The sequence below is a fragment of the Phasianus colchicus genome, chromosome 1 (genome assembly GCF_987193195.1).
Source record: "Phasianus colchicus chromosome 1, bPhaCol1.hap1.1, whole genome shotgun sequence".
NCBI lineage: Eukaryota > Metazoa > Chordata > Aves > Galliformes > Phasianidae > Phasianus > Phasianus colchicus.
In genome coordinates this window covers 67,086,044-67,113,426 of record NC_143436.1, presented here as the reverse complement: position 1 = coordinate 67,113,426, position 27,383 = coordinate 67,086,044, and the positions used below count along the sequence as shown (strand labels likewise).

The following is a 27,383-nucleotide window of genomic DNA, read 5'->3' as shown; positions in this document are numbered from 1 at the left end:
AAGCTACCAGGTCCTGATAGGGTTGCAGTAGTCCTGGTAGTAGTTTAATAGTCAGCTCTACTTCTTTCCAACTTTCATTTGTGGACTCCTGCTTACCTTCCAGCTTCCCTTCACTTTCACTGCTTACACTCTTTCTCCACCCCAGCCAGTCACTCACTCCTTCTTTTCAGCAGCATATTAGAGCTTGGGTGGCCTGTGGGGAGTTCATGAGCTCCAAAAAGCAAGTGCAGAAGGTGACTGGGCTGAGATGACAGGAACAAGGTTTATCTATAATGTTGGTACTGTGCAAAGTTCACTTGTGATCAGCCATCACTATACCCTAGCCCATTCTCTAAAAGTACCCCAGATTGGACCAGATCTTTCTCTCAAGGCAAGAATATTGTGCCGACTGTTTTTTTTTTCATGAATACTTGCACTTTGAAATAGTAATTTAAAAAATCCTTCTCCTCCTCCACCTATATCATTTGACAGTTGTGACTGCAGCAAAGCTTCAGCTGAAGCCTAACTGCCTTCAGTCTGTGTTAAAGCAGCTCTTAGCTGATTTGGATGGTGCCAATCTTGACTTTTGCAATATACCTCTGACATCCAGTTGGTACTGGAAACTAATTTGTAAAACCACATCATTTCAAAATGATATTTAAAGTAACCACATGATCTATAAGTACACATTGAATGGAAACAGGATTTTGTTTATTTTAGTACAAAACATAAAGGCGTCCGTAAAGATATGATGATGACGTGCATCAGTAACACTATCCCCATTTCCAGATGCTCTCTATACTGTCACTCATGGTTACAGGTGTTTTCTGATGTGCCCATTTCTTTAGGTAAGACCATAGTGACTTTAATTCAGTAGATTTGTATTTGCAGTTTGCAGGCTATGACAAGTGAAACATTAAACAGATGTGATTTAATTTTGAGAATAATTGATAAACCACTGGGAAATGTTCCTGTTGTGAACATGTGTTGTCAAATACTCTAACCATTCATATGCCTATAGAAATAGCTAATGTGAACTCTCTGTGCAGGAGGACATTTCTGTGCATACATAAAAGGGAATAAACTGAAAACAGCAGAGAGGATATGTTGGCAGGTGATAACCTCTTTATTTTAATAACACTTAAAACACTTATATCAGATGTATAATCCATAACACACTCATACAACATACACAGCTTTAATCACAGTATATGATTTGGAGGCATGTGTTAGCAATTTTGTTATCTCATTAGACTGCAATATAGCTTTATCCACAGTCTGAGTTTGTGAAGGGAAATTTTTTAAGGGAAGAGAAGACATTCTGACTCTTAGATGATTCACCAAAGAGAACAGTTGGGTCTCTTTGTTATAATTAACACTATTCTTCCATTACCAGCACATGTACAAAAAAAAAAAAAAAAAAGTCTTTCTTTTAAGCACCTCAAGTAAAAGCTGAAGTTATTTCTTATTTTATAAGGACTGCTGAAAAAAAGAATGATGTGGATATCAGGACAACACATGCAATAACGGTTCTTAAACTTCTCCAGCAAGACCTTCCATAAGTCTCCCACAGGAATGTCAAAAACCTGTTGAAAATGTTCAGAAACTTTTAGCAACTTTTATTCTTTCACAGTAGCATCATAAAGATGTTCAGTGATTGTTATCGAGGTGTTAGATCTCTCATTTTTCAGTCTTTTCATGTCATTAAGGAAGGAGAATGTGGTGCTGTGGTTGTACTGTTCAGTGCAGTGCTGCCTGTTAAGAGGATCCTGTGGCTGATGATTGGGTTGTGTTGCTTTATAATCCAATTATTGCAGCATAGATAGGAGTGTCTTCATAGGTTGTAAAATGGAATTGGCAGACGAAAAGAAGACAGACAAAAAGTCCTTCAGGAGGACTTTGTGCTCCTTCAGAGCTACATGAGTCCCAGGTTCATATCTGGGAGTCATTCCCATCAGGCACCATATTGTTAGGACTAAGATATATGTGTTAGCATGAAGCCATCTGAAAAAACAACCTACTAACTGCTTATAGTAATACATTGCTTTATGTGTTATTTTACAGCAGTAGGAGACCTCTGCAGTGGTGCTTTAAAGTATAACCATTAGGATGGCTTTGAATCTTTTACCATAAAGAGAGGATCCTCATCTGCATTAAACTGATGTAACTGCTACGTTATCTTATGTCAGCCTTGCCAGATCCCATCCTTCTTACTTACTGGGCATAGAATATTCTCAGAAATGCTTGTCGTATTTTGGGTGTGTGGATCACCCAAAAAGCAAAGAAAAGACCTTCAGAATTGCCAGTGGAGGGGCAGACAGAGGAGCTGCTAGAGCTGCTGAATGCTTCCCTTCCTGATTCATTTCTTTAAAAAAGGTTGTGATTAAGAGAATGCATAATTTCATAAAGACTTTCAGTAGCCAGCTGGGGCCAGGGAGGTTGCATTCTGGAACACACACATGGATTTTTTGTCATGTGTCTGTACTCTGTAATTTAATTTTCATTGAATAGCTGAGTTTGACTATTATAATGCAATCACTTACAGCTCTTGTGTGTAATTCATTAGAACAATAATGAGTTTCAATGAACAGGCTTCCCAACAGTGATGAACTCCAAGTGATTTCTATGATAAAAAGTCATTTGAGAGGATGGCAGATGTCATACAGACCATAGTATTGCTCAATCTCTGTATACACCTATGTGTATGTAATAAATACATTTCAGGCAAATATAAAAGATTATATTTTGTTAGGTCACTGGTAGAAGATTTTCTCTGCTTACCAGTACTTTAAAACAAGACTTGTCTCAACAGTCAATCTTTACAGTGTCTAACATATGTGGGCTGGCAAGCCTACATCCCTGCTGCAGTTTTTGATAGACTGGAAGATTTCCACCAACCTTAAAGTCCATTTAATGTATTGTATCCAGATTTCCAGATAACAAAATCTGTCATGGACCCTACAGCTTATGAGACTGACTACCTTGCTTGCAACTTCCTAGCTCCGGTATAACTAGCCTCCCACTGGCTTATGCCTGCAGTCTGCTCTGGGGAGTTTCCTGTTTTCCTTTTTATGGTCCACTAGTTTCTCCAGTAGCCTTGGTACATGGGTTCTGTTTTTCCCCAAATTTTGAGAGCTGAGCATCCTGCCCAGCTGGGTGAGCAGGACCCAAAAAGTCTGAGAAGCGTATTTCTTTTTAGATTGTTCCTGCCTTGGGAACACTTTGGATTTTCCAAACTGTGAATCTGTATTTTAAAGAAAAAAGAATAATAAAAAAAAAGTGACTTCTGGCTTTTCAGCAATTTTCTTGAGTTGGGAGTTCCATTTTCATGTACTCTCCGTGGTTTAATCATTTGTGTCTTGGCAACACAAACATAGGAGAAAATCAAGAACTAAAACTAGAAGAACAATCAGAATTTCTTCATCTAGTGTCCTTTGATTTTGCCCATAAAAGTACATATGTACTATTTTGTAAAATAGGTGATGCTGCAGATGGTAATCTCTCTAACGTGTTATTAAAGTTTCTATGAAAAACCCCAAGCTGACAGTTAGGAATGTATCAATTTTTAGATTTTCTGTGGAAAATGGGAGTTTTGTATTCTGCCTTGACTTGATTCCATTAAAATATAATGAATATTAACCACACAATGACAGTCTTGGAATGCATAAATCAGTCCTTCTGAGGGATTAGGAAGTCCTGCAAAACCCTGAGAGCAGACAAATGTCTAAGAACATACTTCATTTCAGTTTTCAGTCTATGCTTCAAGATGACAAAGGAAACTTGCTGCATTTGTTCTCATATTTGGAGGCAGAATAAATGATGGATAAAAGCCAGAATGTTGAACCCTGTATTTAGAGGGGCTGGATCAGCTCCCTGTGCAAGGATACGTATCCAAGAGATTTAGCTCATGTCCTGAATCAAAACCAAAATGGGCATATTTTCTGATGACAGTTCCAGTTTTGATATTACTTCATTGTGTCCTGGTAATAATTGCTAGCTTTTGGCACAAAATGGATAAACTACTAATAAGTGAGGGCCTCACTGATGATCATGCAGAAGAAAGGAACGCACCATGAGATGAAAGAAAGAAAGTTTTCAAAGCAACTTTTTAAACACTACTTTGTCCTTTGAAAAACCGTGCAGTTAGATTTTGGCATGTGTGATAGAAGTTTCATTCTGCCACTTGAAAAAGGTAACTTTCTAAAACTAGAATTTTTTGGTACTGTAGCCAACCTGGGACACTCCTAATTACATATTCTGACAGATAAAGATGAATTGATCACTGAACTAGGTGGTTGCCTAGGTGCAAGCAATCATGATCTAATTTTACTTGTTTTGTGCAAACAGTATTATATTCTTGGTGCTTTTAAAAGACCAATTTCCCAAAGTGGAAAACAATCATGAGCAAAATTGAGTGGGAGGAAAAATTTAAACACATGTGGATGATAATAGGAATTGTTTAAGAATGCTTTACTAGATGCCAAAAAAAACCAAACAAACAAACAAAAACCAACAACAAAACAAAAACAAAACAAAACAATACAAAAAAACCCTAGCTCTGCAATCAAGAAAGTTTTCTATTACTGAAAAAAGTTCAGCTGAAAAGGGAAGTAAAAACAGTTGCAAACCCCCTCTGAAAATAAAAACAACAATTTGAAGCAAGTGAAAAAAGGGGAAGCTGATCATAGTGAACAAAAAACTGCATTAAAGAAATAAAATCAACTAGTAGAAAAAACTAAATACATCAATAAAAGAAGATCCATGTCCAAGAGGACACAAAAAAATAGAAAAGCATTCTTTAGAGCCCATGAAGAACAAATTAGATCTCTGTAACATTATATGTACAGTATTGGATAAAGTTGACAATATTTTCTGACAATATGTATATAAAGATGTTATGAATGGAAATTAAATTTTTTATTTGGAAAGAATCATAAAATGCCTTGGTTTGGAAGGGGCCTCAAAGATCATCTCATCCCAACCTCCATGCCATGGTCAGGGTTGCCAGCCACTAGATCAGACTGCCCAGGAACCCATCAAGCCTGGCCTAGAACAACTCCAGGGATGAGGCACCACAGCTTCTCTGGGCAGCCTGTGCCTGTGCCTCACTACCCTCTAAGTGAAGAATTTCTTTCTAATATCTAACCTAAATCTCCCCTCTTCTAGTTTGAAGTCATTCTCCATTGTCCTATCATTACCTGCATAAAAATTCAGTCTCTCTTCTGCATGTAAGCTCCTTTCAAGTACAGGAAAGCTGCAAGGAGGTCTCCCTGCAGCCTTCTGTTTTCTAATCTAAACAATCCAAACTCCCTCAACCTTTCATCATTGGAGAAATGCTCCAGCCTTCTGATCATGATATTTTATACAGAATGATATTTTTTCATGATACTGAAATGCCCTCAATTCCTGTAGCTAATACAAGGAGATTAAACAACAAAGATTTAAATCAACTGTTTCAAAATCTTCAGAACTAAATAAGTTAATAACAATTCTACAGAATGAATAGGCCAAGAAGGTGCATTGAGTTTGTGAACACTGAAATAATCTTTTAAGACAGCAAAACTGTTAGACTACTGGAAAAAAGGTAATGTCACTCTAGTAATAAAAAATATATGTATAAAATGGGACTACCTAGGCAGGTTAGTGACAATAGAGATCCTGGAAAAAAAAGTAGAAAATTTGAAGTGGGCATTGCCATTAAAGAGTGGAATAACAGGTGCCTTATTACTGTCAGAATGATTTTGTATGACAGTACTCTTTCAGAAATACCAGATGTCATCTTCAGATAGGATTTCTAATTCTATGTATTAATACATAGCTCTGTTGATATAGTTAAAATTATTATAAGTATTTGACATAGTACTGAAGAAAAAAAAACACAGTGAAAATGTAAAATTTTTCAATTAAATTGACTGCATTCATATTGAATTAATTAAAATCAAAAGGAATTATAAAGAGGAATCCTTGCTTACAGAAGCCATTTTTAAGATCATATCCAGTTATGCAGTATCTTTTGCATAGAAAATGTAAAATAACCCTTGGCTGAAACTATTAGTAATGTAAATGTTTATGAAGTGAAAGGCTGTAATGGAAGCAGGTCACCTGTTACACAGAGGTCTAGATTGCTAGATGTAATGGGCACATTTAAACAAACATACCTTTTAGCATGGTTAAATATATGTTCACTTGTCCAAAAGTAATGTAAACGATGTTTACATCTTAAGGGTTTGTATGCAAGATGCAATGGCAGTGAGAAGACCTTAAAATTAATAATTGAAAATTAGATCCTAGTATGAAACTCAAAGAAGACAAAGTGATCTTCAGCTGCTTGTGCAGAAGCTGTGATATTAGAGTAGGAATGTAAAATTTGTATTGTGTTAGGAACTACTGAGACTATTTAAAGGAACTGGTGTGAGGTGGAATGCTGCAAATGAAAAAAAGAAATAAAAAAGTGGTTTGAAAAGCAGACCTTTTGGAGAGAGCTTTCAGAAACATAAACTTTTAGTGTGTTTGAGACAAGGCAGGGGATGCCTGTTGGCTTTAAGCATCTATATTAGGAAAGGACTTCTAGGAGATACCTGTTTAATCTACTAAAACAAAAGAAAATAACCCAACAAAAGGTACTGTAAAATCCAGTAGTTTTGAAATTCAGACCAAGTAATAAGGACATTTATAAAGAAGAGGGTCAGCTGCTGGAGCACTGTGTGCAAGGATATAATAGTTCCTTGTCACTGGAAGCTTTTCAGTCATGGATTTATAACTTACATTAAAAGTTTACTGAGCAAGTTTCTGAGATCTGTGCAATTCCAGAGGTCACAATGATATCTTCTCTCCTTAGAAAAAAAAATAAGAAAATTGCATCTCAAAGCATTTGACTTTGTTTCAAAGTCTTTGGAAGACTAATCCCAACAATAATCTTGCACTGATTTAGTTTCAATGATAAAGCCTTCTCAAAACTCAGCCTCTTTTATCCAAATCTTGATTAACCCAAGTCTGCCTGTAGCTGAAGTCATATACAAGGAATGTGTTTTCTTCTTCCTCTATTATAATGGCTTAAAAATAGGTATTCTGAAAACCCAGAAGTTATATGAATCATAAAAATCTCAGAGAAGCAATGCATATTCTCATGTGAAAATAAATGATGTTTTTTCTTTTATTTATCTAGTATATCTCTCTCTTGTCTTTAAAATTCCAGTAAACAATCACAGCTTTTAGCTCCTCACTGAAGTGAGGAAACTATCAGACAAAATTTCTTCTGAAGATTTTCTTGGTTAGAAGAGGGAAATAAAAGCAAGACAATGATTTGTTTGCCTTCTCTCCTGCTAATAAGGAGTTGCTCCGGTTTTGTGATTGCATTAAAAGCTATCTAAGTGGAAAAAGTCACATATGGGTTGCTCTAATTGTATGAACCTATAGAGTATGCTTTTATGCTCCAGCATAGAGGTAGTTAAGACAACACTGAAACAACACATGAGGTATCAGGAGTGCCAACAAAGAAGCCTTTTTATATGTGCCACTGGCCCATTATCCTGTATGGAAATGAACATGTCCTTCTTGGTAGATGTCACGGAATTAACTAGATCAGTTTATGCCCGTGACAGGGGGCAGTAGGCCCCTGCCCTCCCCACCCCCCGCCTGGGCCCACAAAATGGGAAAAGGAAAAAAACAGCGGCAACAATCTATGGAGGTAAACTTATTTTACTAACTATGATATCGGAATGCAAAATAATACAATATAATACAATCTAATTGAAATTGAGACTAATAAATCAAATAAGATATGAGAGAGAGTTCCCGAGACCGAGTCAAACCTGAAAAAGCTTGGAACGGCTAGGAAAGCACCCTCCAGCACCCACTGCCAGGCAGTAAGAGACCGCCCCACACGGAAGGGTCAGATCCCGTGACTTCCACAATGTATAGGGATAGGTACATAGAATTAGAGCATTAACACTTCCAGTACATGATGTTTTGATGTGGAATATTGAAAATCAAATAAGCAAAAACCAAAACCATGACATTAGAACTTCACAATAATCGCTAATCTGTTTGCTACCCAAAGGAGATCACTAAAAGTTTGTTCTGGTGTCCCTGCATAGTGCATAACTGTGTATGGCAGAAACATCCCAGAATGGCAAAGTTTTTTTTTGCAATACTGTTCTATAAAACACACCTTGCTCTAGATTGAGAGTGAAACCAGAGTCAAGTGAAAGAAATCTAATGGTTTAGTGATGAGAATAGAACTTAGTTTAATATTTTCTCACTCACCATTTTTGTTCTGCAGCAGTATACTTTGAGTTTACTTTCCTTACATAAGTTATGATTTTATCATTATTTGTCCCTGTAGTGCATGTCCTTTATTCTCCTTCTCCAATTTAGTCTTCTGGCTTTCAGTTATTGTCATACTCATTTCAACCTTAGTCTTGCAAGTTAGGCAAGTATTTCACGCTGAATTCAGTGAACATTTGCAAGAAGAGTTGGCCTCCTGAATACTTATTAACACCACTAAGAATTTAAATGACAAACCTGTTAAAGCTACACCCACCTTCTCTCAGGTGGTAAAAGTATCAAAGCCACCTTGCCACTAGGCTTACAGGCAAGGACCACACTTCATCACTTTGGTAGTCCCTTCTAGTTTCTATAAAATGAAAGGATCAAAGATGCTTGCATAAAACTAACCACGAATTCAAATGCCTGGTTGAACTGAGCACTTAAATTATGATCAATTACAAGTATTAATTTATCATTTAGTGAAGAGAAAGACTGAACTTTACTACGAAAAGTAAAGAAATAAGCAACTAAAAAACTTTTTGCACTTAATTATCATAGATGTTGTAAAACCAAAGACTTGGTAACTAAAACTCTGTTTCAGGAATTCCTTCTTTAATTTGTATGTCAAATAGATCTTTTGATAATGTTCAGAGAGCTTTTAAACTATTTTAATTTCCTTTCAGGTCAATGTAAGTTTTGCCTAGTGGTCAGCTTTCTAAGCTATTACACTTCCCATTTAAATGTGAACATAAAGATCATTACATTGCAATTGGCACACATCAGGGTTCCCTGGAATTCTACCACCAGTTGAGATTTTAGAGATTTTGAGTCATTCAAGAGTTGAAAAGAAACCCAAAAGAAGTCATTTTATCTAGCTGAAGATAACTGATTTTTTCCACAGGAAAGGTAAATGAAACGTATGTATTTTGCATAATGAAACAGATGACAAACTGGGCAAACTGATCTATTAATGAGCTTCCTGTAAAGCAAGAATGCAGGAGAATGAGTGAGGAGCAGAAGGAATCACTCTGATCTTAAAATTTAACAACCACTTCTAATCAAACCATCTTCTATAATATATGAATTCTTCAACTCCCTCCAGTGGTCAGCACTATTTGAAGTAAAAAAGACATCGTAAGGTTAAAATGTAAACCTCTTTACAAGCCACTTATAAAGGTAGGAAATATTATTATTTGAGGGAAAACTTATTAGTCAGATATTAAAATGCTATAATTTAGAGATTACAGTTTGCAGTGCTGAGGGAGAGATGCAGTAGTGAATAAGTGAATTGGGTTGATCTAGCAGCAGGGAGTACTTTAATTTCTTCCTTTTTTGAATGTTTGTCTTTGTGATAGTTTTTTGCCATATTTTTTCCTGAAATGGGGCCAAAGTGTACTGAAATAAAAGGGTGTCAAATGGGGTTTGAATCAGATCTGTATCAGTTTAATTCATAATCCCATATTGTGGTGAGTGCTCCTGCAGAAAGTTTCCAATGATTTCTTTGGTGTGGAACAATAGAGCATGGTACACCTTTCCTCCTATGAGGGAACTGCAAGATTATCTTCAGTAGGGTACATGCTCACAATTGCATGGTAAGCTTATGGATGTACTTTTGCAAAGACTCCTTTCTTACTGAGCATCTGTACCCAGCTCTGCTGTTTGCAGTGAAGCCAGCTGGAGCTGCATGCCAACTTTGATCCCTTTGGATTTCAGGGAGAGCTAGCACTTCACCTGACAAGCATATACTGGTTTCCAGTTAAGGACTTCTCTGCTAGGACCTGGTCTCAGACTGGGAGCCCACTGTGCTCTGTGCTGTACAAATACAAGGTAAATGACAGATATTGCCACAAAGAACTTAAACGCATATAAATGGCCATGTTACTCCCATTCCTATGGCATTCAAGCAGCATCTAGAAAATAAGACTATCAATCTGGTAAATCTGATACTTAGCTTCCCTTGGAAGAGTAGGAAGATATGATATCTGGGAACTGCTGATACAGAAGTTCAAATACAGATAGTGCTGCTGTTACTCTGGAAATACAGACAGTAGAGAACTTGCCTTTTTTTTTTTTTTTTTTTTTTCCCCTTTAATTCTGCAATGCAGGTAAGTATTGAATAATGAAGAGGCTAGAAAAATTAACTTCAAAATACTTCCCTGTACGTTGCTACCCAAATCAGCTACTATTCTGTTCAAAGAAGCAGTATGAAAAGTAAATACACTGCAAGAAGCAAGGAAGGAAAAAAGAAGTCAGGTAATACTGCTTTTTCCTTTCAGATACATGCTGTGTTGGCTGCTGTTTTCAACCCAGATGTGGCTGTATGAATCCTTCATGAATACAGTCTGACTTTTTATTTGGCTTATATCTGGTCTGTATGCTAATGCTTTTATTTCTGTTTTGTTTGTTTGTTTGTTTGTTTGTTTGTTTTGTTTTGTTTTTACACTGATGAAGTCTTCCATACATATTTTGCAATATTTATAGCCCAGAGTCCTCAATGGCACCCAGGGCTGTACTCTGCTCAGCATGCTCAGGCAGTCAAGAAAACTCAGGGTGGTTGAGCAACCACAAAATCTTTTTTCCCATTTTCGTGCTAACAATGCTGCTGGAATGAGCAAGAGATGAGCCAGGACTCCAGTAGGAAGCAGAGAGTTCCCACTGACCGGGGCAGGAGCCTGAGGAGGTAGGGAGGGGGAATACTTGTGGATGTCAGTGACAGCAAGTACCAGGTGTCCAGTTGTGTTCTTTGGTGTGTCTGTGAAGCAGTGTCAGTAAGATTTTGCCACTGGAAGAACAGCTATACAGTTTATTCCTTGTGTTTAGAAACAAAACATCTGTGCGGGTGGCAGGATGTCTCTCTTTGTAAAACCACCTGCTCTATTGGAGCTTATAGGGTGAGAAAAGAGAAAGACTTTGCTCATGCATCTTCCCAGAAAAAAATCTTTGGGGCAAGAAAAACCCCATACTGTTGAAAAGCTGTGTTCTGTCCTTAGAGCATCTTGAAAGCCAATTAATGCATTTCTTCTTATATAGAGGATAAAGCAAATCTCCCTCTACCTCCTGTGCTAACTCATACATAAATGTCCTTTAACTCTATCAAGTTAAATATTTAACTTAAAAATTCAGTGTTGAACTGGGAATACTGCTCTGGGGAGTAGCCACATGTAAAATCTGGATATGTTCCTAAGTTTTGTTAAAATAGCACACCTTGCATTTTCTTCTTTTAGTAGAGATATCATGTTCTCTCAGCACATGTGTATAAAGCCTGAATTACATTAGAAGTCATTATTAGACAAAGAAGATATACTATAAATATTTTGTAGTATTGCTTGAGACTATACTCCACAGTATTTTGAGGGCCAAATCCTAGAAAAGTAGCTAAAGCATACTAGTCCTTGTTAGTACTCTAGTAATTCAGAAGTAATTACTCTATGACTTTTTGTTTTACAAGGTGTTGATAGGTGGTAAGGAAAAAAATGGCAGTACAGAAGGACAAAGTATTTCATGTCATTTTTGGTAACTGTTTACGTCCAGAAAACACAGTAATTTTTGATTTTTGGTCTGTTTTCCATCCAGGAAAAGGAAAGGAAAGGAAAGGAAAGGAAAGGAAAGGAAAGGAAAGGAAAGGAAAGGAAAGGAAAGGAAAGGAAAGGAAAAGAAAAGAAAAGAAAAGAAAAGAAAAGAAAAGAAAAGAAAAGAAAAGAAAAGAAAAGAAAAGAAAAGAAAAGAAAAGAAAAGAAAAGAAAAGAAAAGAAAAGAAAAGAAAAGAAAAGAAAAGAAAAGAAAAGAAAAGAAAAGAAAAGAGTAGACTATGAATAGATTATGAATAGATTATAGTATTTGGATTATTTTTTTTCCCACATTTTTCCTTACTGAAGGGAAAACAACAGCAACAACAATAATAATTTTAGCATTAGAAAACTAAAAATCATTATCTTGCAATAGCTAATAACCAAATATTGAGTCAGTTAATAGTTATCCCTTAGTATGTGCAGTACTTAGACAATAGGCAGTCCTGTGCACCGTAGACAAATTGTAACATCTTCAAAAATTGTGAGAGATATGAGACTAGCCGATTCAGTCCAGGATTCATACTGGTTTTAGGGTGGATTTGGAGAAATACTGTTCATAATTAATATGCACATGGTAACGTGGATCATAATTAGTAGAAGTTAGATTTGTTTAGCCAGCAACATGCTGAGCATCACTTTTCCATACCTATAATAGCGAAGTCATGCTCATGCATGTATATTGTCCTTCTATGAAAGGAAAGACATTCCCTTCTCAGATGTCTTTTAGTGTTTACTTCAGAAAACATGCAGTCATCTAAGCAAATTTCTAAAAAGGACAGCTTATGATCTCCTTTAGATTTTTCTTTATTTTGAGATTCCTTTAAGCTCCTAAATTCCTACTTCCCACAGAAAACAAACTGTTTGGCCTTTTTTTTTTTTTTCTTTTTTTTTTTTTCCTAGAGTGAATTTTATTTCTGCACACTTAGACTCAAATATTCTCATTAGAGAATTATTTTTAGAATTATAATACAAATTGAATCTCAGATTGGTCTAAGCCTCCAGCATACCTGCATATTAAATGAAATGTCTCTACTTGCAGCACTGCATTTGAATATATCTTATGTTTTGTATGTGTTTAATTTGGCACAGAGAAGACCTTTTTGCTTGAGGGTAAAAGGAAATCAATTTTTACAGTGATTCTTCTATTAACGACAAACGTATCAGAGGTCATTCTTGATCTGTATGCTGTCATTGTTGATTCATGGGGGATAAGGTAGTTCTTAAGTTGGGGGAGAAATTTTCCATTAGGAGTTAATGCAGCAGCTCAAGACATAAAAGCCTGATGTCTTAGTGCACTCTGGAAAAGTGGGGAATTTATGTCATTACAGAATCACAGCAAGGTCTTGGGGGCCTTTGTCACAACAACTTGGTGTCATCTGAGGTAAAATGGAAAGCAATTGTCCAGAGGAAGAACAAAAGAAATGAAACTTTAGTTACCAATCTATACTATTTTCACACAGACCCAACATTAATGGAAAGTGCAAATGAGGAACTCTGGCTCTTCTTTGAACTGCAGTAGAAGTAATTCTATTTTTAAAGTTCAGATTTTACTTTTTTCTCTCCCATTCTTCTATAGATCTTCCTGTTTTGTTTTATGCTTGCAAAAAAAATGAAAAATAAAAAAGCTACAACTCTCCCCAACTATGGGGAACAGCATGCAGGTCATAGACCAAGTATCTGTGTTACTACATTGTATCTCAGCAAAATTAATTAAATAACTACTTGAAATGAAGTAAATAGCGTAGAACTTGCTACAAGGTTTCTAAGAGGAAACCCTGCAACTAGCAGTGACTTTGAAGTTTTACTTCTTGTTTTATTATTATTATTATTATTCTGTGCTGATTTGCTGGTGTTCTGAGTCAGTGACCTATGTGCAGTCCCTTGAGAATGACAGAGATCTGAGGATCATTGTTGTGCATGTATTCATTAGGTATGAAAAAAAAAAAAAAAAGGATACTCATCTAATGCAGCAGAATGTCCAACTGTTCCAGATTTTGTTGCTGCTGCTGTTAAGGACAGAGCAGAATAACAATTCAGAACTGGTAAATTTTTGCATTTTATTTTCTGCAGAGAAAAATAAAATGTCTTTTCTGAACAATTCAGAAACCAGAATTATTTTGGTTTTGATGGCAATAGAAGCATTTAAACATTAAAAAAAAAAAAAAAAATCGTACTAGAAGATTATGGATCCAATCAATTTCAAAACTAGAAACATTTCAGGAAAATACAGACTGGACCTAATTATTCCAGATGTTTGTAATACTATTTGTCAAACTGCTTAGCAAATATTCCATGTTGTACTTATCTGGAAGAGGTTACTAAATACAAGCATACACTATTGTTATTGATATTTTTGCTAATTTCCTTGTGATGCAGCTGGCCTCAGAACTCGCTTTACATTAGGCATAGTGTGTGTATATGTTTATAGATAACATGTGCCGCAAAAGACTTAAAATCTAAGTGGATATAGCAACAGAAGGAGTGTGATTATCCCTAGAATATAGCTATAAATATGAGGTATGAAGAAAGCGAGATTCTCCCATGCAAAACAATATGTGAGATCATCACCCACAGTCCTCGAAGGTATTTAGGTATGTGTTCAGCTCATGCTGAGATAAATGGAAATTTGCTGTCATTCAAGCATTTGGACACTTCAGTAACAGATCCAAGAGCACACAGGATCAGGAAGAGATCTGTGTGCCCTCTATCTTCTATTAACCATGAAGACTTAACCATAGCTCTGTTTGAGCATCCCAGTTTCCAAGCAAGTCCTGGTTCTTTGGTTTGAAGCACTTTCAGCCAATTAAGAAAATTTCCTTAAATTTTTCAACTCCTTGATACACATCATAAGCAGTGATATTTGTATATCTGTCTAGCTTGCTGTCTCCTAACTTCTTTGAATGCACTTATTTCATATGTTGCTCATTTTAAAAAAAATCCCAATTATTCAACGTAAACAAATGAAAAGGAAGTATGGGGTTTCAGTACGATTTACTTAAACAGAAGGTAGGAAACATTAGTATTGATGCATTCCAGGACTTGCTAGCAAAGCACAACTAAATTTAGCAGCCAGAGATATTGATTTGATTAAAAATGGTTTAAGACTTGTAAATGTCACTGGAACTTAGCAAAATGAACATTATTAAATCCTTCTGGTGATGGGGAAAACTAACAAAGGGATTTGCAGTGGTTTCTGTAATTAATTGCTCTGTCATGATTTATATTAACTTACAGTACAACTCCATTAACTCAGACCTGTCATCTCTGCTCAAGGAACCACCAAGTAATCACTACCACATTAAAGAATAAATTAGTTTTTGGCTTGCAGCCTAGTTGTAGAATGTTTCATTTGTGTCTGCTGTAGACATATGTACCTAATAAAGTTGGGAAGAATGAGTTAAAGTATGTATATATCAATGTCGGTTGACTGTATTTTTTATGATATGACCAGCATTGTTCATTAGGCTTAATGATTCAGTTAATTTCTGATGCTTGCCTCCTGTTTTGCTGAACACCTTTTGTGAACTATGAAGCAGGAGATTACTGAAAATAGGTAGGTCTCCTGAGATCCTCCTCCTTTCACATTCTGCGGCCTGTGGTTGTAGTAATAACTTCATATGGTTTTTGTTAACACTTCATTACCCCAGATAAATTATCCTCCTGCTTCTTCCCCAGTTGCAGACTCATGGGTGAAGCCAAAGTCTTAGCTACTACTTACAGTAGATTATGGAATTTGTGAGGTTCTATCAAATCATCTCTGACTTTGATAATTTGAAGATGCTTTAAGTGGTGTGTTACAGCTTGCACAAGAAACTTTTACATCTCCATATATGCTGTAATGGTCTTTGGAATCTGCATGCTAAGTCTTCAACCAGTATACCAATCTCTCTCTCTCTCTTTTTTTTCCCTTGGGTTGTGGATAATTCTCCTCTGTACCCTTGAGGCATTTTGGTGTGTGGCCAGGAAGGCAGCAGAGGCACTTTGAACATGTGTCTGGCTGCTCTACTGAAGTGTCATGTGGTTACACAAGCGTGGTGGGCAGACTTCATGACTTGTGAATGTGCATCATGCGTACATCCTCAAAGGATTTGTCATATCCTTGAAGCTTTTGGTCTTTCAACTAGATACTAAAATTCAAAATGTGTCCTTTATTAGCTTTTGTTGTCTGCACTCACACGTTATCCACTCCCTTCAACCAGCAATGGAAGTCACACTGACAGCCTCGCTATTTTTCACCATTTCTTAGAATTTATGGAGTGCTGTGTGGATCTCCATTCTCCTCTTACTGACCTTAGTGAAAATGTTGTCCTTAGAGCCAAAATAGGACTCGTGTCAAAACAGTAAGAAAGATATGCTCCCTCTACCAATTGGCAAATGTGATCAAGTTCTAGATGTTCTTGTAGCTGAGAGAAGGCTGGACCTAGATTGGTCAAGAGGTTTCAACAAGCCTTCAAGCAAGATGAACCCAAGAGAACTGTCTGAATTAATGTGCAAGCCTGTAGTGGAAACACTAATTCACAGCTTGAAACAGTAACTGAGCACCTGGTAGGAGGGCAGAGGCAATCCAGGAGGGCTCAGGTGTATGCAGTGTACCTGAGTGACTAGAAGGGGTGGAGCCAGGATCAACCCCTTCCCAGATCTCATTTAAGGACTGGCACTGGAGGTGAGGACATCTATCTGGAGATCCCTGTGCACCTGAGGCCTTCCAAAGGATCCTTTATTTCTGTGCTTTCTGCTGTTAGATCTAAGCAGATCCTCACTCTCTGTGGCTTAAGATCTTGCTACCCTGCCATTTTGTTATGCTTTCCATTGTGCTACACAACCTTAATATGCATAAAATTAGGAGCGGGAGATGAGTCAGCACAATAGCCCAAGCAGAGGGAATAAACTGGCCAAACAGCAGAGATGTGGGCTATTAAGTGGGTATTTTGAGGAAGTGTCAAGCACACAATTTCCAGCTTGGAGTAATGATACATTCCTCCTATCAGCAGCAACTTAAGGTAGTTACATCTGTGGTAGGTCAGCTGCAGGGCACACGTACACTTAGAGTGCTTCTAAAATATGCACTGTTTTCACAGGTTCAACTGGACAGTGATTATAGGTAATTTTAAACAATTATATATTTTATATTAATGGTAGATTCCTAGTGTCCCAGAGAAAAAACTGAAGCGATGCCTGGCATGTTCACAGAAGTGGTCAGAGCACAGATTTTTGTGAGCCCTCCATCTGTTGATCCCAGCAAAAGGACAGGAAGGAGTGTGAGTTTCATATCTCCTTACTACAGAAGAGTCTATGCCACCCCCCACTGTATCCATACATAGCTACAGCAAAACTTTTTTTTTTAAATAGCGAGTTTATCCAGTCTCTTGGCATGATGACTGCTATGGCTTTATTTGAATGCCATAGCACAAGCATTAGGTTCAGTGGCAAGAGACACTGTCATTTTTTTTAGTGTCCCAGACTGCTAATCTTTAAATACTGTCATATCCGCCAGCTCTTTTCTACACATGCCATCATGACTGGCAGTGCCAATCTACTATTTATGTGGATTATGTTCAAACCATCTGTTTTAAAATAATAATAATGATCTCTTGAATAGAAATACGTATATTGATGTAAAAGTACAGGGCAGAGCTAGAAGAGCATTACAAAATGGATGGACATAAATTTGCGGATGGGATGGGATAGATATGTATCTACTAAGTAGTCTGAAGAGGAAAACAGGCCAAATTCACCTTCCTTTTCCTTCTCCCCTGTATTTTGTTGGATGTAACTTGGATCAGAGTTAGTTTCAGTATTTGCAGACATGCTTTATTTTATTTTTCAGTTCACACCTAGTGGGAGTTATTCAAAGTAGAGCAGTTGGGATCCTAATATCCCCTACAAACTCACAAAAAGTGCACATCACTATCCGAACTTTGTGGTTTGATCTCACATTTCTTATGCAAGTTTTCAAAACTAACCACGAAATGAAACAGTGCTTTTGTACAAACTCAATGAAAAGGGAGAGGTGGAAAAACTCTATCTCTTGACTGTCAGTTGTCAAGAGTATGTCCTGAATTCAGTGGGAATAAGAAATCTGTGACAATAGTTTTTCTTTTAAATATCTATTTAAACCTCTAGCTTTAAATCTAGTCTCTAGAATTCTGGCTCAGACCCATCAGAAAATATTTTAGCGCTTCTCTTCCTTGTGCCAGGCAAAATCAGGCACTGTTGTCTAATTTGCATTTCCAGAGAACCTATAACTGCAGTCTCTACAGTGAGTGTTAAAGTGCAGAGACATACAAAACAATTTTTATTATTCTTTTTTTTTTTTTTTTTTTTTTTTTTTTACAAATCTCAGAAAATATCATGATTGAGTTTAGGTCAGCTCTTATTTTATGTGAACATACTGATTTCTTAAGCCAACATGGATCTTGGCTGTAATTTTCTATTGCGAAAACTAGCTGAATGTATTTGCCAAGTTAGTGTCTGATGTGATCATAACAAGCCAAGGGTGAATATTCTCTTAGATACCTTCCATTCACCACAGAACACTTCCTCCTTCAAGGACAGCTTTACTTGAAGAGGGTCTAAATAATGGCCACAGGCTTTGTGTGTGGTAATTTATAGGCATTTAGGCCATTTAAAGTAGCGGATTTACTAAAGCTTTCCAAGCTGTGTAGCCCATCCCATTCTGTTGTGGCCATTTCTTCTGCCTGAGAAGGCTTTCTGCAAGATCAAGTTTCCTGCAGCCTTGGATCATTTTCTGTCTTCTTTAAGACCTAGATTTTTACTCTTGTGACATCAATGAAGGAAGAGAAGGATGGTAAGAGGACTTCCGTAGATTTTTAATACACAAAGGTGAGACATTTTACTTCCCTATGTTCCTGACACATTTCTATTTTGGATAGACAATGTCTAGCCAGGTCTTCTCCACTGTCATCATGAAGGACCCTGCCAAGGGTTTCTGCTGTGAAAATGTTGGTGGAGATCATTGGTGAGACTTCCAATTAAGATCCATGTAATACAAGGCCTTTTGTGCAATTGTTTAGGGCTCTTTCTAGATGGGAATATGGCAAATGTCATACGAGTGGCTCTTGTTTTCAACCTTTCATTCAAAATTGTCAGTATTGAAATCGCAAATATAACACTCATGTGAGACACTGAAATGACTGAGGCCATGAGTGTACTTGGCTTGCCTGGCCACACAGAGCAAAAAGGAATTGTTTGGGGGTGCATATATGTTGGTCACTCCAAAAGTAATGCCTCCTATTTATTCCTATAGAAACTACAGCAGCTACAATGAGCACAGTAATACTTTGATAGAGCAAATTCTCAGATACAAAAATCTGTTCTTCAGCAATGATGGTAGTCACCATCATTAGCTCTGCATTTTTGTCTGCAAAGCCTTTTGCTTGTCACAAAAGCCTCCATGCCTCACACATCAAACCCAACAGAGGTGACCAGCTGTTTCTGGTGCTGAAATGCACAACTCACCACCTCACTGTGCTCACAATCACTGTTTGGTCTCCATAAATGTTCTCCAAGCATTGATAAATGTCAAGGAGTACCTTTTTTTCCACAAGGAGAAATTCAGTGACATACCTTTGCTTCATACACACTTCCACATCAGATGCTATTTTGTCAGACTGCCCTTCTGCTGCCGCCTGTCACAGAACAACAAAATGTAGTACAATATTAGTGGGAAGGTTCAATCTCTACTTCCATACTGACAATATCTGCCTCTGATGTTGTGGGACAACCTAATAAAATAGGGGGCATTACTTTTGGTCCTCTTAAAATACATAATTTAGGTAACGTATATAAGTAACAATACATTTTAATTGATTTTGTTAATTATTATTAAAAGATAAACAAGAAGAGCAACAAAGCCGTAGAAGTAGTGGAATATTTGATCATGTTTTTGTGAAACTAGCACATCACTCTGGTCTGATGGCAGTGGTTGCAATTCTTAATGAGTTCTCAGGGCGACTGTCAGAGATTTTTGATTAAATTTTACTCATCCTGTACTTCATCCTTGAAAACAGTTGTTCACAAATGTACATACGGCCAAAAAGTAATGACACAGATAAGGTGTGACTGTGAAGGGTGGGATATTTCTCTCTGGTAAAATAGGGCTTATAAAAGTCCATTAAAGAGACATAAAAGCCCATTAAAGAGATTTCTGAGTTGAATAATTGCAACTCTGTACATTCCATTTGAAAATTTGCTGATAAGGTATTTACTGTTGACTGAAAGTGGAGTTGCAAATATACCAGAAATTGATAATTTTTTTGCAATCTTGAAACCTGTTCTCAAATTCCTTTATCATAATGGAAAGTGTGGCTGCATATTTTTTTGCTGTTCACAGGACTGTGTTTAGCCAATGTATTAAAATACATAACATTATTTGCCAAAATTTGAGTTAGCACAGCATTGTTCCCTCTCCTTGTTCTGGTTTCAGCCCAGATACGGTTAATACCAAGTGTTTGGTTGTTGCTGAGTGATGGATGCATGCTGGCTGCCACTGTAATGGCAGAAGGCGGGAGGTGGGCTGCACTGCAAGCCACGCTGGGCTACATGCGGCCTGGAGGCCATGGGTTGGATATGACTGAGTAAACCTACTAATATGACAGTGCCTTTGAACTCAACCCATCAGAAGGAGCCTTGGTTTATGTGTTAGGCCTCTTGTGTCCTTGGAGAAAACCCCACTGCTCCCTCAGTGCACAGAAAACTCTGTGATAATCATCAGGTTGACCCAAAGTATTTTGTAAGTCTTAACAGCAAGAATGAAGAAGTCCTAGTGAAATGTCAGTATACATACCTTTTACCCGTTGCTCCAAAAACAAAGGATTTAGTTCATTCTCTGGGACTTTCTGTTGCATTTTTCCTGTCCAAAGTCCTTTGCTGGAGTCCTCTCTGGTCTTGCTCCATTTCCAGAAGATTTACTGGAAGGGAACAAACAATATGTTGAACTTAGTGTAGCTGGTGATAATATTTCTAAGTGAGTAACCTTTGCCTTGTTGGAAGTGTTGCTAGATGGGACTACAGAAAGATTTTGCCCCTTTCATGCATGCTAATACTGGAATCTTTGCAAAAAATACAGTAACAACTAACAGAATGTATAATCTTTGTAAGTTGTTACCTCTTTTACATTCAGATTTTAATGTATGTGGGAACTGATCTTAAAGGCAGAATAATTGATATTAATGTTGCTATTATAAATTATTATTCTGCAATCATTACCTTTTAGGAATGGGATGATGATTTATGCTTTACATATAAGCAGGGGTTTCTTTAAATGAAAAACAGTCAATGAAAGTCAATCAGGCTTTGAACATATAAATTTAATCACTCATCAGACAGTAACTGATAATCTCGTACATAAATATGTCATATTACCTATTCATATGTGCAAACTACATATGCCAAAAGAAATAGAATCCACACTTGGAGTTTAAAAAATTAATCAAGATTTTAAAAATGCTCCTCAATGTTCCTACAGTCCAATAAAATCCTTGGCCATAACCTTATATTGAATCTTTTTCACTCTAGAGATTGCTTATTAATGGAGTTTAATAGTTTTTGTTACTTGATACTGAAATATATTATAGGTCTTGTATGTTTCCTATCTTTGAAGACCAGAACTCTAATAGCTCTGAAATGAAAATGTTGCCATTTGCCCGAAGCCCTGTCCTACATTTTGGTCTCTTCACAAAATGGCACATACCTCTACCTTTCTCATTCTGTTTCATTAAAAAACCTTTATTCCTGAGAAAATCAAAATAATATAATCTCAATTCATTCCTTCTTCCACCCATACTGCCCCAGCTTTCTTCACCCGTGCTTCATGAGCAGGAACAATCTACAGTCATTAACTAAATACATGGATCTCATTAAATTATCTCATCTAAATGAGATCTGAGGAGCTCAGCACCCAGAGAGTTTGGGAGATGCATTGTGCAGTTCTAGGCTAGCAAAACTAGAAATGATGCACTCACATGTCTTGGTGCAGAGCATTTTGGAAAGCAGCATTACCACCAACAGTGTTAATCATCTTGACAGCACACCACTCCAAGGCATCAGCACTGCTTTTGGTGCTAGATTTAGCTCGAGGTCTTGTAAAACTTTCTGTTGAACAGTCTAAGTAAACTTACTACTTCTTAACTCAAACCATTATTCCATCCTCATGCTAGCATCTATTTGTTTAGGAGCATGAAAGAGATGTTGCCCAGACCCAAGCCATCGCTACGACATTCTATTCCTGAAATATTTTTAAGTGCTGAGTAATGTGATTTCTGTTGATGCTTGTAACTTTCAATTGTTTAAAGAACCAGTCTTTAGCTTTTTTGCAATGAAAAGACAGTCTCTACCACAAAAGCCTGTCAACTGAATTAGAAAATACAGACAGGTCAAATGCTTAGATCCCAGCATTTCTAAACTTTGAACTAAACAGGGCACAAAAGCTGTAAATCATGCAGACGCTCACAGAATCACAGAATGGCGCGGGTTGGAAGGGACCTCAAGGATCATGAATCTCCAACCCCCTGCCACAGGCAGGGCCACCAACCTCCACATTTAATAGTAGACCAGGTTGCCTGGGGCTCCATCCAATCTGGCCTTGAACACCTCCAGGGATGGGGCATCCACAATCTCTCTGTGCAGCCTGTTTTAGCACCTCACCACTCTCATAGTAAAGAACTTCCCCCTGACGTCTAACCTAAATCTTCCCTCCCTCAACTTAAAACCATTTCCCCTTGTCCTGCAGTTATCTACCCTTTCAGAGAATTGATTCTCTTCCTGCTTATAGGCTCCCTTTAGGCACTGAAAGGCTGCAATTAACTGGAACTCCCTCGAGTTCCAGGGCCTCAAACCTATTGCACAGAGGCACCTGGGGAGATGAGCATGGTCAGGATGGGGGATGCCCACTTCACCGAGCCGGTATCTGTTTCCACTCCTCCTCCTCTCTCAAATTGTTGCTAAGGGGAAGAGAGAACAGGGAGCTCTCTGCAGCACCGTCTGCCTGCCTGTTCCCCTCTACCACCTGTTCGAAAGGCGGCAGGGGGTGATGTGCTCCATGTGGAGCCTCAGCTGTGTGCCAAGGTCTCGGGGCTGATAGAGACTGGCACCACCAAATCAATCTCCCTCTCACATTCCTTTATGGTCCTCAGCCTCTCCACCTCCTCCTTCAGGTCAACCACAAGACTGAGTAAGTCCTCTAGCTGATCACATCTTATATAAGAGCTGTCTCCATCGCCTGGCAAAGGCCAGACTCTGACACTCATCACAGCCAGTGACCTGTGTACTAGCATCTTGTGTAGGGAACTCATTCTGAGTCTCCACATTATTTTTGGCTGCAGACTTCCTTTTGCATGAACATGGGACCTTTATCTGGGTCTCCACAACTTTTGTGACAGTAGCCTTCCGCCAGGGTGCAGTCATGGCAAACCAGCAGGTTTACTAACACTACCAGATAGCCTTAATAGGGTGTGACTGATCAGCCCCGCCCTGCTGCCGGTAGTGCTGGCTCTGCCCTCGTCCGGTTGCCGGGTCGTTAACAGAAGCCCCGCACTTATCTCTCACTTGACAGTGATAATAACCCTCCTTGCTGTGTAGTCCCGTGAATGGGTGGCTTACAGTGTCTTCTCGTTAAAATAACCTCGGTGATTCACACACCCCGACTCCTCCTCTCTGTCTCCGGTGGGCAGCGATGCTCCCGGAGGCTTTTGCGTGGCAAGGGGTGTGGACGCAGTGCCGTTGCCCTGGCAACGGCCACTTCACGCCAGCCGTTCTCGCGAGATTTCCCCGGCTGCTCTGTAGTCTCGGGAATCCCTGGGTGAGGGAACCGACCGAAGCCCCCCTGTACCTGGCGATCAGTCGGTGCTGTTGTGGCTGGGACAGCTCCAAAGCACCTAACCTCAGCGATCAAGCTGGTGACACTCCTGAGCTTTGTGGATGTATTTTTGCAATCTTCTGCCAAAGCCTGTCAGATCAGGTATTTTTGGACTTGATCTTGGAAAAAATGAACTTAAAGAAGTATAGTAACCCAGGATAGAAGCCTAAAGCTAAAATAACTGGGAACACTATGGCAAGGAGGCCTTCTAATGATATATTTTACACTGCTTTATATGGACAATCTTTGGCTGGTAGGGTACAAGAGGAAAAAACTTGACACTGAGAAGCATGTACAGAACCAAAGCATAGAATCTCTGCAGAGCTGCTCAGAGAAAAGAAAAGAAAAGAAAAGAAAAGAAAAGAAAAGAAAAGAAAAGAAAAGAAAAGAAAAGAAAAGAAAAGAAAAGAAAAGAAAAGAAAAAGTTGCAAGTAGTTTGGCAAGTGATTGGGCAGTGAAGTCATGGTAAAATTATGTGAAATGATGTCTGGAAGACTGAAGGGAAATCAGCAAGCTGGGAGAAGCTATGCCCATCCAAAGCAGCAGCATACAAAGAGACAATGGTACTGGGAAAAATTATAGTATGTTTGAGAGACTGTGTCTGCTTCTGCTGCATGGAAAATAGTAGCTGTCAGAGAAAGAGATCTGTGCAAGCAGGGTAAAGAGCAGGCGACTGAGAGAGTTGTAGCCAGCAAAGATAAACTGACACCTATGGTATTGTGGGAACTACTGAACCAAGCAGTCTGCAGCAGAACAGGAAAAAGCTTTATGCTGATTAAACTGTTCTGCAGTGCAGAAAGAGATGTAAACATTTCTGGAAATATGCAAAAAACTGTATGCACTATCTCCTGGGTACTTCTCAGCTACATTTGTTTAGGAGAAGTTATCTTTACAGTATCAGGACTGCATTCTTTTCCCACTAAATGCTGATATAGTGGACCTTTGTAGTCCTGTCTTGGACATGGAAGGGGCAAACTGAGTACACTAAGCAGTGCACCTGTACCAAGAACAGAAAAAGATGGTAGTGTCTTAATAAAAGGTACATGTAGTGGTGCAAATCTGTTGCTTTCATCATGATGCGCTTCTCTTCCTCAGTGCTTTTATTAAAAATGAACGCACTGTCTACTAGCAAAGAAATGAAGGGAGTATATGCTGCAGTTTTTTCTGAAGTGTTTCTTTGGTGTGCAGTGTCACTAACTCAAGCAATCACAGTGCTGCAAGTCAGAACTGGAAGCTGACACACCTAAAAATTTCAAGGCTAATTTTAAAACGTCATGAGTGTTTCACAGTGTTAGCTCAGGATTTTTGTGTATTTGTCTTCTTTGTGTATAATTTTCAGCATTCTTTTAGATCACACTTGTAGACTTTCAGTCTATTTAGAGCTTAAAATATAGCATTAAAAAAAAAAAAAAAAAAAAAAAAAGGAAAGAAAGAAGGCAGAGATCTTTGAGAGATCTTTGTATCATTTTCCAGGATGCAGAGCTTGAAGTTTTACATCAAAAGCATTGTCAGAAAAACTTTTTCCCTTCCTGGGGATGTCCTGCCTGTTGTGGCCACGTTGTGCTGGACACTGCTGCAGGGCAATGCAGAGGTGGCTGGCACACAGCTCTCTGTCCCCTTTGGCTCCCACATCTGCCCCTGGCTGTTTTCCCCCACCAATAGCCAGTCATATCCCTGCTTTGCCTAGTCTTGCCAAGAAAATAACAACACAGCTTCCGAAAACAGATGTGGGGTTATTTTCTTTTTTTCTGTTTTACAGTAAAAATGAGTGGACTGAAGTGACTCATACCACTTGTCCCTTGTGTCTTCAGCCATACAGTCCTTACAGGACATCCTTCTGAGAACCACAAGACCAATGCAGTATTGGGCCTGTTTGTCTCTCAGACGCACTCTTCCTTCTGTGTGCTGGCCAGCACAGGCCCCATTTCTGTTGTCTCCTTGCTCCTGACAGGTCAGTTTTTAACCAGGAGATCCCTTGGCTAGGGCAGCTCTGAGCTCCCCACGTGGCTTCACCAATGGCAGGGACATGCCCTGTAGTCTGGATGTGCAAGATGAGGGATTTGGGGATGCAGACACTATGGGGATGAGCATCCAGACAGCAAACCCTCCATGCCTGGGAAGGATGGAGAGCCAGAGGTGTGCTTCTGAGTCACCACATTCCCTGGACTCCTCTGGGCCTGGCACAGCTTAGTCACCACTGCTTGCCTGGAGCCATGCCCAGCTGCTTTCCCAGCTGCTGGTGGCACCATGCCTGTTTTCCCTGGGAAACTCAGGAGGAAACCTCCTGCCCTTGTGCTGGAGGAGCAATGGCTGTGGGCCCAAGCAGGCCGCACTTTGATTCTGGAGATGCTGGCATCCGCCTACCCGAATCTCAGGCTTCACTCAGGATCACTTCCCTGTATGTGAGACTGAGCTCCACCTCGCTGCATGGGCCTTCCCTCAAGGGGCACACACAACAGGTGTTGGCAGGGCAGCAGGGGCCTGGCCAGAGCAGCCTGTGTGAGTCCCCCGCATGGACTGTGAAAAACCCATCTCATCAGGAAACTTGTAGTGAGCTGTGGGAGAATTTGGCACCGGAGACTGGCGTGGAAAATATTAACAGCCTGTAAGAAAGTCTGGCTTGTGCTGCTGTGGGGAGATCAGCAACTGGCAGGGATACAATTCATGAAGGAAACTCCTGAGCTGCTCTGTGAGAGGGCCGCTCTGGAACTGTGCATCAAGATGGGAGCTATTGCAAAATAGTGTAAGCTTTTGCGATTGCCCAGAGACGCTGGCCACAGCCAAGTTGCAAAAGAGCACTCCAGTAACTACTTCTGCAGGCCAAAAAAGTCACATTAAAAAAAAATAATAATAAACCAGAAGGAAAAAAAAAAAAAGGGAAGCAAGCTCAGCTCCATAAAGATGGCTTAGAGAGAAAACCCTGTTAGAAAACTGGCAGTTACACAGCCATGCTAAATGAAAAACACTGTTCCTCTCCTCCCCCTGTCCTGTTCAGCATGTGCAAAGGACGTGGTTTCAAAGGCATTTGGCTCTGGCCTTGTTCTGAAGTCACGTGAAATCTTACTATGATTTTTGAAGGGAAAGCATTGTACATTTTTTAAAAACATCACTCCAAATCATTTGAGCCATAAACCATCCATTAAGGCTTTCATGGCATCTCTATTCCTTCAAAAGTCACTTTGTTACTGAGAGATGTCTCATTTGGCTACATTTGCTTCTGGACTCCAATTGGGCAGCTCGTCTGAAGTTGGCTGTGGCAGCAAAGCGCTTTCCTTCCCCAGCTCTATGGGGGTCACTCTAGTGGAAAGGGCCTTGCAGTCACCCTTACAATATCGTAGCTTGCATCAAAATGTGCGGAGGCAAGAGGAAGATGATAGCATTTTCCATTAGCACACCAGGCTGTGAGCTGCCATGGATGAGGAGCACATATCCTGCAGGCTCCTTGGTGGCTGGTGACCTTTGGCAAGGGGTATGTCTGGCAGTGGTGGCAACTGCTTTGGCAGCATCCAGTCCAAAAATAATTGTGATCTGTTTTTTCCTATGATGTATTGAGGAAGGATATGCTGCTGTAGCTGTTTGAGTCTGACCACCATCATCATTTTGCTTCTAACCAAGGGAGCAATGCAGAGTCAGATATTTGAGCTTTTTGAAGAATTTAGTATTGCTTTTACTATTAGAATCTGATTTAGAAC

At 38.9% G+C, this 27,383-nt stretch overlaps 1 long non-coding RNA gene across 4 annotated transcripts; it reads right to left on the bottom strand.

The window, feature by feature from the left end:
* Positions 1-203: 203 nt before the first annotated feature.
* Positions 204-25,037, bottom strand: LOC116231805 (uncharacterized). Of its 4 annotated transcripts, none has more exons than XR_016469203.1 (4): positions 23,436-25,037; positions 20,623-20,746; positions 19,404-19,465; positions 204-1,565 (listed from the first exon to the last, which is right to left on the bottom strand). It is a non-coding gene; the product is annotated as an uncharacterized LOC116231805 (long non-coding RNA). The 4 variants fall into 4 exon arrangements; XR_016469202.1 differs by lacking the exon at positions 204-1,565 and adding an exon at positions 1,574-6,812; XR_016469201.1 differs by lacking the exon at positions 204-1,565 and adding an exon at positions 12,100-13,822.
* Between the last annotated feature and the right edge of the window lie 2,346 nt (positions 25,038-27,383).